General features: G+C 32.3%; 1 protein-coding gene across 1 annotated transcript in view; it reads right to left on the reverse strand.

The window, feature by feature from the left end:
* Nucleotides 1–14,108, reverse strand: part of LOC140450406 (LIM/homeobox protein Lhx9-like) — a 127,247-nt gene that overhangs the window by 85,084 nt on the left and 28,055 nt on the right. The gene's annotated exons all lie outside the window — the stretch shown is intronic.

Genomic DNA, 14,108 nt, shown 5'->3' on the forward strand with positions numbered 1-14,108 from the left:
AGACTCCGACACAAGAGGGATACAATGAACGTTAACCACACGCCTAAGCGATCTGGAATACGCCGACGATATCTGCCTGTTAGGACAAAGGTTCCAAGATATGGCTGATCAATTGTAAACACTTTCCACTAAAGCCAATAAAGGAAGTTTTAAAAATCAATATTAGTAAAACCAAATCCATGAGAGTAAATGCAAGAAACAACACGCTTTTTACTATCAACAACATGCAGATTGAAAATGTGGAAAACTTTACGTATCTTGAAAGTGTCATAACAGAAAGCGGAGGTACAGAAGACAATATTCGTATGAGGATACGAAAAGCTCAACAAGCATTTAGCATGCTCAATATTGTTTGGAGACCTGGCGAGTATACTACAAGGAGAAAGATTCGCATATTCCAGTCAAATATCAGGTTTGTTCTACCCTAAGGATGTGAAACCTGGAAAGTGACAAAAACCCTTACAGATACACTGCAGGTCTTTATTAATAAATGTCTACGACGAATTGTTCGTATTTTATTTTCTGGCCAAACATCATCAGAAACGAAGATATACTACACTTGACCGAACAAAAAAGGGTAGAACATTAAATAAAGTACAGAAAGTGGGGTTGGATTGGTCACACACTCAGAAAAATAATAAAATAATTTCAGTATTGCAAAGATTGACCTAGAGTGGAATCCCCAAAGAAGAAGAAAAAAAGGTCGCCCAGTACAAACTTGGAGAAGATCCGTCATGGACGAGATGAGAGGTCAAGGAAAGTCTTGAAATGAGGTAAAGGCGTTAGAGCAAAATAGAACCCGATGGCGCATTTTTACTGAAGCTCTATGCTCCACTTTCTTTGACTTTTTCGGATGGCACACTGATTCTTAAATACACGGTAGTCCAATCTCTATGGACAACCGCCTGTCAACTGTGTAAAAATTGAGGTTATAAGCTAATATTTTTGCATGGTTTATAGATAAAAGTAACTTTTTTCTATATCGAGATTAATGTGTTAATAAAGAACAACCAAAAATGTCTGAATCAAAAGCAATGAAGATGGTAAAAATGTGTTTACAGGAAAACAATGAAGATAAGTGAACTTTTTTCTATGTACTGTGAAAATATAATAAATTTTATACTTATTCTTTCTACACATTACTAACTTAAAATTGGTACACAACTGTTGTGAAGTGTAATATCTTACAGAGTTAAACCTACTTTTCCATGCTTAACAATAACAAGAGTTTAATTTTTAATAAAACTATTTAAGGAGTATCGCAATAATTGCAGCATTGTTATTTTTCAGACATTCCTGATGTTCACCCTACTTATGTGACTCATTTTGATTTATCTAATGAACAAAACCATGTTTCTGTTCATGAGAACCATAAAACCTACTGTCAGTTAAAGCTTGTTATGTTTAGTGATGTTGCCAATAAAAATTTCTCCATGGATGAAGAACTGGGAGGTAAAACATATTTGCTAAACCTTCTTGTAGTATTTATTCTGATGTTGCCAATGAAGAATTTTCCGTGGATGAAGAAATTGAGGGTGAAACCATATTGAATAAACTTTCTTGTACTAGATATTCTAACAATCCATATGAACCAGATGATAGCAGTAGCAGTGATGATTGTGAGAAAAATACAACCATTACCGGTGATCAAGAACATGATTACCGAAAGGTATTTTCCAAAAAACTGAACATAGATAACAGTATTGAAGGGAATAAGGGAGATAAAACAGAAACAGTTGTAAAGAAAACTAGACAGAGAAAGCAGAAGCCTTCAACTTGAAAACGTAACGTAACAAAAGAGAAGAGACGATTAGAAGAGGAATATGTAGGTTTTAAAAATAAATTGTATAAAATAAAAAAGCTTAAGAAGTAGGTCACTCGTGCAATAGATTATGTAGGTTTAAATGTACTACTAATATACAGGATAACGCAAATATTTAATAGTTTCTGGAAAAGTCAGACAGATTGGGACCATAGAAGAAAATTTATTGCACAAGCAGTTGATGTGGGTACTGTTAGCAGAAGAGGTCCAAGAAATGACAATCAAAAGGACCGAAGACAGCATGCTTACCCTCTGAAATGGATCTAAAACAATAGTGTGCAAGTCATTTTTTTTAACTACACTTCCCAGCTCTGAGAAAGTACTCAGAAATTCAATAAAGAAGAAAATAATCATGCGGCTCGGTTAGTAATCAGTCAACATGTACCTAACCACCAATTTCCAGAAGAGACAAAACATATAGTTATGCAACACATAAATTGTTTTCAAAAAATTGAAAGTCATTATTGCCGCAGTAGGTCTGGAAGAGAATATTTAAATCCAGAACTAAACGTAACAATAATATACAAATTATATTTAGAGTGGATTAATGAGACCGAGTATGCAAAAAATATGTACCGGGACATTTTTTCTATCGAGCTCAACCCTCATTTCAAGCTTCCTAACATTGATACATATGATACCTGTGAAAGTTTTGAAAATAAGCGCAAAAAAGCAGATCCTAATGAAGTTGAAGATATTTTTAAGACAAAGGCAGATCATTTTAATGACGCAGAAAACAGATGCAAGTTAAAAAAGCAGCATAAGATAAGATGCAAGCAGAATTTAAAAAAAGTTGTAGCAATGATGGATTTGCAAAAATGCCTCCCCACACCTGTGTTAACTAATGGAAAATCTTTTTATCTAACGTACTTATGGACATTTAATTTTACCGTCTATAATGATAGTACTGCCGAAGGTTCATGCTTCATGAGAGACGAGTCTATTGCAAAAAGGGGTGGCAACGAGTTAGCTTCCGCTATAATAATGTGGTTAAAAAATTTACCTTCTACAACAGAAGATGTAACATTTTATTCAGACAACTGCTCTGGCCAAAACCATTTTTTTTTATTTTGTATGTATATGTGTCCATAATGTGTCAGTAGTTAGAATTCATCATAAATATTTACCCAAGGGGCATACACTTATCAAAGCAGACACAATACATGCACTGATTGAGAGGAAAAACAAAAGACTGCCTACTATGAGTATTTCTGTACCCTATGAATGGGCCCAGTTTATAAGGACCTGCAGTTCTTTAAAACCGCTTATTGTTTATGAGCTGAAAACAAGTGACTTTTTCAAATTTGAAAAAATGGACAAAGAATTGACAAGTCCGTCTTTTAATTGGAAACGGAACAGAGACTATGAACCATTTCTATCCTCTAAAATTGTGCGCTTAAAAATCGAAAGAGACCACCCTGGCATTATGTTTTATAAAACAACAGTTTCCCAAAAAAAATTTAAAACTGTCAATTTTAAAAGGAACATGAAAAGTTCTCTCGATGGTCTCGTACCAAAGATATTGGACCAGATAAATAATGAAAAATCAATTCCAATTCATAGTTCAAAAATATAACTACCTAATGGAATTGCTAGAATAGGTACCTTCTATTTACCATTCATTCTATAAATCTTTAAAAACAACCAAAAATGAAGTTATCGGTAATGAAGACAATTCTTCATGTTCTGCTTTTTAATTTAAGTTTTATATTATTTTTATAATGTTAGGTTCTGACTATAAGGTTCTTTTCCTAATAAAGTCATACCAAAAGGGCGGTTGTACTGTTTTTTATTAATATAGTACCACAGAAAAAATAGGTTGTAGTCCTAAATTATTTATTATTTCAAAACAAAACAACGTAACGCCGATTCTGTTACTGTAAAATAAAATACAAAGCATGCTTTACCACTTTGTTTAAAACATAAAGCTGCAAGATCATTTGATGATTTTAAAGGCATTTTAAAATATGGTGTTAATATTTATAAAGTTAAGAGCACAAATTTTGATGTAGTTACTATTTAAATGGGAATAAGCCACAATTAAAGGTTAAAGTACGTTTATTGACGTTTCAATTTCCAAAGTGGAAATTGAAACGAATTGATTGAATAAACGTACTTTAACCTTTAATTGTGGCTTATTCCCATTTAAATAGTAATTAATTTAAAATGCCACAAGAAACTAGATTCACCCCAATACAAATTTTGATCTACAGCAAAACAAAGTTAAAATGACTTCCGCCCTTTCAATTTTAACGAACAATATATATATATATATATATATATATATATATATATATATATATATATATATATATATATATATATATATATTTATATATATATATATATATTTATATATATATATATATATATATATATATATATATTTATAATATACAAGTATTCATAATCTATCTATTAAAGTATATAATTTTCCAAATAATATAGTCTTCAACTGACATAGAATATTATGACAGGGAGATAACGGAATAAAAATAACAAAATATTATCTACATATCAATCGCTATCCACCCATCAAAATTATATCTCGACAAATCGGACAAACACGTCGTTACAATTCCCAAGTCTTTATTAACAGGCATTCATCGACCAGCCAACAGTTCGTCGTCATTAGATTTGTTTGACCTGCCAACGCTGTCATTTGTGGGATGATAAAACGTTTTCATGGTTATTGTTAACTTTTTTTTACCAGTTTTGATCGAAAAGATATAAACAGCGAAAATTGTTTGCATCGAAACACTGAACTATTCGATAATAAATAATAAAAACGGACTTAAGAAGTTTATCATCGATCTTGTTAAATTTGCTACTAAATAAAAAATAAAATCCGAGCAGAACAGGCTGCACAAGGATTTACAATAATTTGAAAAACAAATCGTGTCTCCAGTCCGTTTTCGCTTAACTAATAAATATTAAAAAAAAAGTTGCAAAACATATAAAAATGACATCTAGATAGAGAATATTCTTGAAGACATTTTTAACATTATGAATTATCAAAAAAAGAAAAAAAAATTATCACACGAATAACCCAGACAAGAAGAAATTTTTAAAGTATATTTGCTACAAGACGAAATATTTAATAAGGACGCTTAATCCAATAAATATAAAAACAATCTACAAAACAAGACATAAATAATAAATCGGAGAAGTTGAAAACATTTATTTAAAAAGGAACTCTAGAGCTTCTAGGCAACAAAATAAATAAATAGCAGGAAAAGATTGCAACGCTGGAATCAAGTAGTAATTAAAAAGAGATGGCTAAGAAAAAGGCTTGATAATCGACGACATCCTAAAATTAATATAAAAACAATCCTACCAGGTACAGAGAGATTCAAAAAGGATTTAGGTCTAAGATTAGACTAGCCAAGGAAGATTTATTAACAGTAGCAATGCAGGAATATAGAACAGTTAGAGACTAAACACGACTCATTTAATAATGTAGCGTTTTTAAATAAAACGAGCGGTTCGAATTTATATAAATATATTTATTTATAGGTTTACAGCACGATTATATCTTATCAACTCCTCCAATATATATACCAAAATTATTGTTCTAGAATCATCTGGAGTAGTCCTACCTCTAATTCGTTGTTTGACGGATCGACCTCTCCCGCGCTCGATACATATATGGAAAGTTCTCGGCGCTTTCGAGATGCAACCGTTACATGGGCCACACCGAATGCATGTTTGTAACAATAATATACAAGTAAATCGCACAGACAGCAGGTCAATATAAAAAGAGCAATAGTATAAGTCTTATAAATTAGGAACAGCAAATTCTTAATAGCACAAAACGACAATTGCAAGAATGAAAAACATATATTAAAAATATTTTTGTAGGTAATAGGGATAAAACTGGGATAATAGGGATATTTCACTCCTATTAAACTTGCTCAGCTCTATGTACAAGACGAGAATAATCCGTAAAGCTGGCTTAAATCAACATCCGTAGCGATACCTAAGAATAAACCATATACTAAAGTTGTTCTTGAAAATCATTCACTATAGAATTTATAGCAAATGTGAAGAAAATATTAATAAATCTGAGTCGGAATTCAAAAGTATTTTCGAGAGGCGTTATTTGGCATCCAGGTTTTTATACAGAGATGTAAATGTTGATGTATATGCCTGCTTTGTCGATTATGAGACAGCATTTGACACTATTCCACAAGAAAAGTTAATTGCTATTATGAATGATATAGGTCTGAATGAAAGGGTCATTTAGATAATATATAATAGTTTTTTACTGAATTTAGACAGCTGATATTAGAATTAAAGATCAGACATTTGAAGGAATGTGCTCTCTTCGCTTTTATTTAATTTATATGCAAATAATATTTTCGGAGAAAATTACAAAAAGTACAATTGGCAATGGAATAGTCAACGACCTAAAAATATGGTGATAAAACAGTTTTGATAGCAACAGATAAATATCACAGGTACTTTTATCATCTGTTACAGACCATAGTAGACAAATGTCTAAGCCCAACCAAATAACTCACTCCTAACGGATAAATGCAAGTACACCAATACAGGAAGGAACAAGATTATAAAGCTTTTCACAGTGCACTTTCCTTGACCACAAATAGTTGAATCACCAATTGACTCGAGATAAGCAGGCAACGAGATTCGGCTGAAATCCTCAAGAACTAACTGACAGACAGTCAAAAAGATTATAAACTATAAAAAAGCAGTATGGGCCATTAATTCATGCGAGCTATATAAATCACCAGGATTGGATGGTATTTATCCAGTGTTATTACAAAAAGGACCGGAACTTTTGTACTTCGAAATATGCAATGTACTTAGAAGTAGTGTAGCTTTTGGGTACATACCTAAAGAATGCAGAGAAATTAGGGTAAATTTCATTTCTAAACCGGAGACAAGAGGACCAGAAGAGGCAACGTCTTTAACAGCAATAAGTCTAATGAATTGCTACAGAAGACATTAGAGAAACTGCTCGATGGGTATATCAAAGATAAAATATTGCTACACAGTCCAATACATCAAGAACAACATGCCTTTGGTACACAGTCCAATACATCAAGAACAACATGCCTATAGAGTAGAGAAGTCAACCAAGACATCACTTCACATACTCGTAAAAAAAGTGGAGAACATAATTGAAAAAAGAAGATGGGAGCTAGGACCTTTTTTGGTTATGAAGGCATTAGACAACACTTTGATAATATCTATAGCCAATGTCCTGGGACGTGAAGGAATCGAGGATGCTTGTTTGGACTGGATATAATTTATGCTCAGAAATAGGCTGTAAATATCACCATGCTTGTAGAAACCGTAATGGCTCAAGGAGTTCTGTCACCACTGCTAAGGAATCTGGTGATGAACAAGTAACAGGGACTTTAAAGGTAAATCAATATAAAACAATTGAACATGCTAATGATTTGATAATTATCTCGCAAGAAAAGTACAATACGGTAGGCAGGGATCATATTAACGAAGCTCCAAAACTAATGAGACAATAAACTAATAGGAAGGAGCTACATATAAGTTTTCACAAATCCACTGTAGTCACAAGCAGACGGAACTTAAAGTGTTTAGGTCATCTAGAGTTGCAGAAACAAGAAATTCAGCTAAACAGAGAGATCTGACACTAATGGTGCACTAGGTGTATACCATGGTAATCAAAGTCTCAATTACCTATGCAGCGACGATATGCTAGATGAATATGCTTTAAACAGCTGCAAAAGCCAAACTCAGCAACGTGCAAAAACTAGCAATGAGAGGACAGGGCTTATGAATATCACAAAGAATGTGACGAAGGACTTCTTTATTGTAAAATTGATTCACATGAGAAAATCTACTCCAGGGCCCTGATTCTAATTGAGATTTCGACTCAAAACATGTCGAAATTAATATGGCGACGTCGAAATGCGACTTTGCGAACCTTGTGGATTTCAGCTGAACTAACCAAACGACGTCACTAATTTTCGACTTATCGAAATTAATTTCAACTTCAAGAAAGTGGTTGAAATTTAATTTCGAGTCGAAATTAATCTGACATGACTGACTGGACTGGGCCGACTGCCGACTGGGAGAAGTGAACTTAGGTTCAGTTTAGGTAGGCGGTGTTTTGATCCTTGCAAGGAAAACTGAGGCAAAAAGTATTAATATGGCTGTGTTTTACGGACATTTGCTAGTTTTGGAGGAATTAGAGAGGATAGATATCCGACGCTCATAACGGAGGATAAAAAGAATGTAATGGGATACTCAAAATTCTTTTTCACTAAGTGATGCTCAATTTAGGCAGCAATTCCGGCTTAATAAACAAGTTGCAAATTATTTAATAAGGGTATTAGAACCATATTTGGAAGAAGGTGTTTATGCCTCTAGGATACCCAAAATGTTTAGGGTTAGTATTACCAAGCTGCAGTAAATTTAAAAATATATTAGAATATAACCACTAAGTCAAATCTTAGTGGTTATAACTTAAGGATTTCCCACATCGCCTTTTTTTTTTCTTGTCATCTTTTCTTTCAATTCAAAATATAATTGAGAATGGCCAATATTTATGATTTAACAACTCAAACAAGAAAAAAAAGACGTTCACGTAACGTAAACAAAACAAACAACAAACATCCAACAAGCGTAGTGTAGCCAATAAACAACAGGGCCAACCCAAATTTTCAGCAGTGTCAAAATGATAAAGTAAATATCCCCAGTTTTAACTACAATCGAAATGAATGAGATTCGCTAGCGATTGCAACTGTCATGGCGTAGTCGCTTTTAAATTTCGACATCGAAATGAAATAGAATCAGGGCCCAGATAAGATCGCTTGAAAAAGAGCAAATCGATATAATTATCTGACAACCAGCGGCAAGTCACTAGCGTACTAGGAAGTGACGTCCACACTGGTGTACTGCATGAGAGAACGGAATGAACTGGGAGACCAGAACAAGATTGAGCTTGACTGGGTGCCAAGGTTTTAAGTCATCGAAGGCAATAAAAAAGCAGATCAACTTCGAATGGATCTGAGAATCCCAAAACAAATACATGGGACAATCTTCATTGGTGGAATGTGTACAAAAAGAACAGAGGAATAAACTAAGAATAAGCTGTAAACATGTATTATGCGATTGCAAGTGCTGAACCTCAAAAGACAAAAACTACAAGGGCCACCAAAAGGAGATCCTGGTATGTTTAAGAACCACCAAGCAAAATATCTGAACAAACTTCTAAGATGCAAAAATTCTAGATTGGGTGTAGGAAACAATAATAGCAGATATAATAAACTTAATCTTTAATAAAAATGAAGATCTTTTTTATCAGACGAGCCCAGATAAGGTTCGTTTGATAAGGTTTGAAATAAAGAAAACCAAATAGATATTCATCAGCAAAAACAAAAATCTAAAAACAGCTTAACTGAAATCAGGATAGGTGGAGAAACAGTGGAAAGAGCCCAATGGTACAAATGCTTGGGTTGTTAGAGAATGAAAAATGGAATTTCAGGATCTCACGAATTCAAAAGCACAAAATGTATTAAACAACTAAATTACCTTAATAATTACCTTAAGAATACGTTGATTAGTGTTATATCTTTACCAATATATTCTCCGGAATGTAAGAATAAACACTCACTGAAACAATGTGTAAAATAATTCAGGTTTTTAAGATGTGGGCGTACCGCAGAACTTTAAGGAAATGATTAGCACTGGGTGCCTTCAGAACTAGTCCTAGTATATAGGGAAAATATCAGCACAGAAACAACATCCAGTATTCTCCCAAATTTGCCATCCAAGTATTGGTTCTACAAAAACCAACTAAAAATAGTACTCCCCTTATAGAACGAATAAAATCTTCTAACTTTGATATGGATAAGCTAAATCGATCTCTACAAGTCAGTGAAAATTTTCCTCCATGGATATTACAACCACTTACCATTGATTTAACCCTCACAAAATACCCCAAATAAACTACAAATCCGATTTTCATTAAACACTTGTACTCCGAAGTGATATCTCATTATCATAATCATCTCCAAATTTTCAGTGATGCCTCTAAAGTTCATGACGGACATGCTGCTGCATACTACTGTAAATACACTACTCACACTATATCCATACCTACAAACTGCTGCATCCTGACAGGCGAGACCACAGCCATTTTGGAAGCCTTAATTTTCTTCAAAACGTGTAGTGAGAATAAATGTGTCATCATTACTGACTCATTAAATGCTCTATTATGTGTAAAACAAATATACCCTACAAATCCAATATTACGGTCTATAAAAAATGAGATAAATTTAATTCAATCAACTCGAAAAGAAGTAGCATTTATTTGGGTATCGTCGCATGTAGGAATAGCTGGAAATGAGAAAGTGGATAACTTAGCAAACACAAGTCGAATAAACTCACAATACACAACCAAATCAATAAATTACCCATATTTCGATCTCAAAAACCTAATTAAAGACCACTGTATGAACATATGGCAAGACTACTGGAAAGATTCAGAAATCAAACTATATAAGATTTATCCCCTTGTGAAGACCATCTTGAATAATTTCTTCAATAGAAGGGATCAAGTAATAATTAACCGACTAAGAATTGGACACACTGCACTGAGCCATAGATTCTTAATCAACAAAGAACCTTCTCCAGCCTGCAGAAACTGTTCTCTCCCACTGACGGTGAAGCATATTCTGATTGACTGCCAGTACCACGAAGAAACAAGAAGAAAATATGGAATCTCAGATGACATCAAAACCATTTTAACCATAAACACTGACCATGTAATAAATTATTTAAAAGATTTACGTTTATATACATCTATTTAATGTAAATAAAATGAACTCTTGTGTACGTTACTCCACTAATAACCCTGCGTGGTTGATGTGGATTATATGTTTTTTCTAAATAATAAAAAAAAATTATCGGCAAAGTGACGAATCAAGCAGTTTTACAATCTCTAAACAAGAATATAATAGGAGTATTTTGTCTACGTGTTAAAAAATCAGAAATATGAACTATTACATGTAAACTCAATGAAAATGAAGAATATCGTGACTCAAAAAGCTACGCTGTTCAGGGGGACATGGTTTTCGACAATGAAGAATATCGTGACTTAAAAAGCTACGCTAGTGGTCTGTATTTAGCATTACAGCACTATTTAGATCCTCTGCGGACAAAGAAAATGTCAGGTCACCAATGTTTTTGGAGTTCTACGCATTAAAATAAAAGCTAATTAAAAATAAACGTGTATATCTTAAGTACTTATTACTTATTAAGTAAAAAAATTGAGTGCAAAGAAATTTTCAAAGAAGTTTAGAATGAACCAAAAAAAAATTCAAAACAAACGCATTAGCAATCATGAGAAAAAACTTTAACCAAATCGAAAATGATTTACATGGAACACAAATTTGTTTTTACCAAATAAATAAATGATAGAAGAAACATAAACAGAAAAGAAGTTACCACCTCCTTAGAAACCGCCACCAAGCCAGCGAAATGATATAATATGATAAAATTAAACAATATAAAACAAAGTGGAAAAACGTATAAACATAATGAATAAAAAATCGACTAATCAAAAATACTAATTTGCAAACCGAAAGGAAATATAAGTGAAGGATGTCCCTTTAAAAGATGGGATCGCCTAAACCATAAAATTAAGAAAAGAAAGAGAAGGAATCATAATACACATTATTCCATGTAAAAGATATCTCATAATACGTATTAAATTATCTAATACTAGCGGACCCGACAGACTTCGTTCTGTCAAATAGATTTGGAATGTGGCAGTTTATTTCTTCAATTCTACTGAATAGAACCGTCACCATGACGATAGGGCGATGTGTGAGGGTCAGCTCGGATGACCTAAGTAGACCTTTTTTTGCAGTATGATTAGATCAGTAATTAGTTTGGTTTTGTAGCATTTCGGGTTATTCTACCTAAATTACTTCATCTTATAGGAGGCATATCGAATATACTTAATAATTATTAATCACAGTTATTAAAACACTTTGCACAAAACACGAGATAAAAAAATCAATCAAAAATAAATCAAAGAAAACTGGAGAATTTGTTTCGTTTATCAAGTTGACGAAAGAAAACTGAGTAGATAAGGTAACAGAAAATCCAAGAAAAATAACACGTGTGTGTACACTAATGTACACCGGCAAATTGACAGGTTATTGTTGTCTGTGAAATCTCTGATTTGTCTGTGAAAGAGAATATAATCAAAGAGGATATAACACTACGTTTTAGTTTTTTTAACTTTTTTTAAATTTGATATGACTTGAAGTCAAGTCCTTTAAGCCAAAACAATGTTGTATGTGTATAGAGTATATTAAATTAATAATAAATTAATTATTAAAGATAATACACGCTTTTTAACGCGGTTTGTTTGACAGATGCAATGACGTGAAAACTGATGAAATTTATGTCGTGTTCCGAAACTAAAACAAAAGAAAGAATATTGCGAGGACAATCAAATAATATAGCTCTTACGTTTTTTGACTTTCAATTTGGTCGGGTTCAAGATATTATCACTTTTGTGTAAACGCATTAGATTCTCCAACGCGAACACGCACACACACGAACGCGCATACGCATATATTTGATTGAATTTGAACTTTGTGCAGTGACAATAAAGCGCAAATTGACTCTTCGACGTTAGAGACACACTTACATTGTTAAGATAACAGTAAAAGCTTGTAATTTAATATAAACTTTAATGAATAGCAATAAAGTTCAAACTGACTCTACATTTAGTTAGAAAATATTGGTATGGGAAAAAAGGGCTGTATTAGGGTTTTTCCAGAAATTATTTGAATTTTTCTCGCCGAAAAAACCATCCTTAGACTTCAAGGAACATTTTATAAAAAGAATTGTTAAGATTACGCTTACCAACACATTTTGCGATTCATTTTTATATTATAGCTTTAGACTGTAGGTAGTAGTAGTATTCCAGGATATGACGGTAAAAATAGTAGAAAATCTCAGATTTTTTTTTATGTGCATCGATTTGCTTTAAATTTTGACAGTTATTAAAAAATAGCTTAAATATCAAAAACTATCCTATGACAATAGTACTTTTTCTTTGCGGTGATAACCACCCCAACTGGGGGGGAAAATGTTTATCAAAAAAAACATGGTAGTCTCTACAATAATAAATTTTAAGACAAAAATGTTCTTTGGAGTTTTTTCAAAAAGTCAATATTTTTGGAATTATTCATTTCTCAAAGTTCTCAAATTACACGGTAAAAAAGCATGTTTTAAAATGATCACTGATAAAAGTAATATGTATGAAAATTAGGTAAGTTATAATTAAAATAGTCCGTTTATATTTTGACCGTTTGTTCAGAAAGTAACAAACTCACCTCTGCCAATTGCCAAAACCACCCTGGATAAAACTATTTGTTGTTAAAATCATGAATGTGTTGCTTGTGTGAGTCCATTTCAAAAGGTAAAAGAAATAATAAGTTAGACTTACTCACAATCAATTTAATTTAACTAATCGGACGACCGGTTTCGCTTTCTATAATATGCAAAGCATCTTCAGGTCACGATACAAAGTTAAAATGCTGAAAATAATAATTTATTATTATTTATTATTATTTTCAGCATTTTAACTTTGTATCGTGACCTGAAGATGCTTTGCATATTATAGAAAGCGAAACCGGTCGTTCGATTAGTTAAATTAAATTGATTGTGAGTAAGTCTAACTTATTATTTCTTTTACCTATTTGTTGTTAATTTACAATTTACATTATTTTTATACAAAAAGCATTACGTTCTGGAAGTTTAAGTGGTTTAGAAGGTTTAGTTTTGAAAAAATTGGGTTTAAAGTGAAGACAGTATTTTCGAAATTTCTCAAAAAATATCCCTAGTTTCAAAATAACTCAACAACTAAAAAAGATACAAAAAAAAATGCTGGACTAAAAAAAACAACTTTTTCGACTAAAGATTATTTTTATTTTTATAAACTAAAATTTAAACGGGATATGATTGTTTAAAGGTTGTATTCGCATACGTTTTGTACCATCTTCAAGCCCCTTCAGCACAACTTTTTTTAAAATACAGGGCTAGAAAAAAATTTAATATACATAACTGTGTAGCTTTTAAAAAAACTACAAATTGGTGTTTATTAAATTTTTTTTAAGCTCTTTTTTAGCACATCCTGAATATCTTAAATACATTATTGTAAATATCAGCCTTTATCAACATTTAGAATATGAAAGTGACAAACATTTTACAAGTAACTTTTATAAAGCTTTATCCGTAGAGGTGTTATCTGTAAATG

The sequence above is a fragment of the Diabrotica undecimpunctata genome, chromosome 9, assembly GCF_040954645.1.
Source record: "Diabrotica undecimpunctata isolate CICGRU chromosome 9, icDiaUnde3, whole genome shotgun sequence".
In the NCBI taxonomy this organism is placed as follows: domain Eukaryota; kingdom Metazoa; phylum Arthropoda; class Insecta; order Coleoptera; family Chrysomelidae; genus Diabrotica; species Diabrotica undecimpunctata.